A 2,608-nucleotide genomic window follows, 5' to 3' on the forward strand; every position below is an offset into this window, starting at 1 on the left:
TAAATAATAAAAATTAATATAATTATTAATAAAATGTAGATAGTAAGTAGATAACAAAAACACACAAATACATACACATGAGTACACATGTAAAAAAATACACACATCAATGGGGGAGGAGCATGTGCTTGAGTATATGTACAAACACAAATACGAAAAATATGTAAATAAGCTTCGTGTTAAAAATATGATAATTATTATTGAAAGAATTAGTAAGAGGTAAATATAAGAGAAAAGCGTATTATATATGTTATATGTAGATGGTAAATTAAATAATTAATTAAAATAGAAAGTAAGTAAATGATTAGTTGTTAACAAGTAGATAATAGACCGAGAGGCAAGTCGAAGGATACCAATTGTGATAAGTACGTAATTGAAATAATAGAAATCGAGACCTAATTATGGAAATAGCCAATAAGAGACTATGGGGCGAGAACCTTTAAATAATGACATAAGGAGTGATTAAGGCAAAGGGGGGGGTACAAAAATGAGTTTGGTAAAGAGAGATGTAGCTAAAAAATGGTGGGATAAATAGGTGGGGGTTCTGTGGAGGGGTTCTTTTAAAATGAATGGGGGACTATATAGTTTAGGTTGTAAATAGGGTGTGTGTAATTCGTTAGTGTTAGATTTTAGGGGTGGGTTATAGTTATTAGAAGGGTGAGAAGTTGCTTAAGAGGTGGGATTTATAATGTTTACAATTAAGTGAGGTTTCAGTTTTTTTATTTAGAAGTTTATCTCTATCTCTAAAATTAGTAATCAGTAATTTTTCAGTTAAGCATAAATAACATGGGGAGTATAGTGATTTACAGGTACTAGCTCTATTAAGAATTTCCCAGCTAATAATTGGGGTGAGGTTGTTTCGGGTAAGTAGTAGATAGTGGTTAGTTAATGAAGTACTATTTGGGTGGTTGGGGTTATTTAGGGAGCATTTATGCACTCTAAATCTGTCTTTGAACGTGGTGCTTGAGAGGCCAATGTAAATTTTTTGTTTTGTGGGTCTTCAGCAGGGGCAATAGTTGCTTTGTAAACCACATTTGTTGAGAGACAATTTTGCTGGAGCGGGCATTGGGGTTTGTTAAGGCAGTTACAGTTATTTTGACCCATTGTTATTATAGTTGTGGTTATTTAGTATTTTATTGTTGTGTTTTTTAATTTAATTTTCTAGATTATTTGTGCAACTGTAGCTAAGCTTAATAGTGTTCTTATTAAAAATTTTATGTAGAATATTACTAGGGGGGAAGTGGTGATTAAGAAGCATGAAGAATTTTTTTACCTAATTTAGTTTTTATCATATTATTATAGGGAGGGTTTAAACCAGAGGACTTTGCGGGATCTGTTATTCCTATTTGTATTGTTGGGTTTATTAGGGTCCAAGTATGTAATATTAGGGTTGGAATATCCAGATTCCTTTAAAGCATTTTCAAAGAAGGGTTTGTGTAGGTTAAAAATGCTGGAGTTAGATGAGTTTGTGCTAAGCCTTTTTTCTATTGATTTAGGGATATGTTTAATAATGTGTTTGGGGTGGTTGGACATAGGGTGTATATATAGGGGGTATGTATTTTTAGTGTATGGTTCATAAGTATTATTAGGGAGGTTAAAGGTAACATCTAGAAAATTTACTGTTTTTAAGTTGGAAGTTACTTCAATCTTTAGATCCATATTCTTCAGTTCCCTGATAATGTTCTTTTTAATGCCTTCGCACTTTGGGCCGCTTGCGTTTTCAACAATAATAAGGCCATCATCTCTGTAAAGTCCCACGTTGTTGTTGGAGATAAATTTTGTGATATTATATAGGATGAAAAGGCCTACTAAGTCAGTAGCCTCAGCTGCATCAAAAGCACCCATCGCAAGGTCGAAGGAGGTAGGTTGGTCTTTTTTAGTCCATTGAGAGTCCTGGCTTAGTAGGACAGTTTTACGGCATTTCAGAATGATGTCAGTTTCAAATGGTTGAACATCGGAGAAGGTAGAAGCAAAATCCAAGACAGTGTCAAAAAGGTGTTTAGAAATAGAAGGGTAGTAATTAACTATGTCAAATTGAATAAATGCAGCCTTGTTCTTGTTAGGTATTCTTTTGAACCAATTAATGGTGTCTTCGGTGTTAATCCACTGGGTTAGGTTGAATTTATTTTTTTTTATTTTATTTATTTTTTTTTTAATATATATATATATATAATATATATATATATATAATATATATATATATATAATATATATATATATATAATATATATATATATATAATATATATATATATATAATATATATATATATAATATATATATATATAATATATATATATATAATATATATATATATAATATATATAATATATATATATATAATATATATAATATATATATATATAATATATATATATATAATATATATATATATAATATATATATATAATATATATATATATATAATATATATATATATAATATATTTATAATATATATATATAATATATATATATATAATATATATATATATAATATATATATATATAATATATATATATAATATATATATATATATAATATATATATATATAATATATTTATAATATATATATATAATATATATATATATAAATATATATATATAT

General features: G+C 27.2%; 1 protein-coding gene across 2 annotated transcripts in view; it reads left to right on the top strand.

The window, feature by feature from the left end:
- The window catches only part of LOC145280053 (nucleoporin 88-like), a 910,024-nt gene that overhangs the window by 192,841 nt on the left and 714,575 nt on the right, over positions 1 to 2,608 (top strand). The gene's annotated exons all lie outside the window — the stretch shown is intronic.

This window comes from Euprymna scolopes, chromosome 1 (genome assembly GCF_053919585.1).
Source record: "Euprymna scolopes isolate OS-2025 chromosome 1, ASM5391958v1, whole genome shotgun sequence".
Lineage (NCBI taxonomy): Eukaryota > Metazoa > Mollusca > Cephalopoda > Sepiida > Sepiolidae > Euprymna > Euprymna scolopes.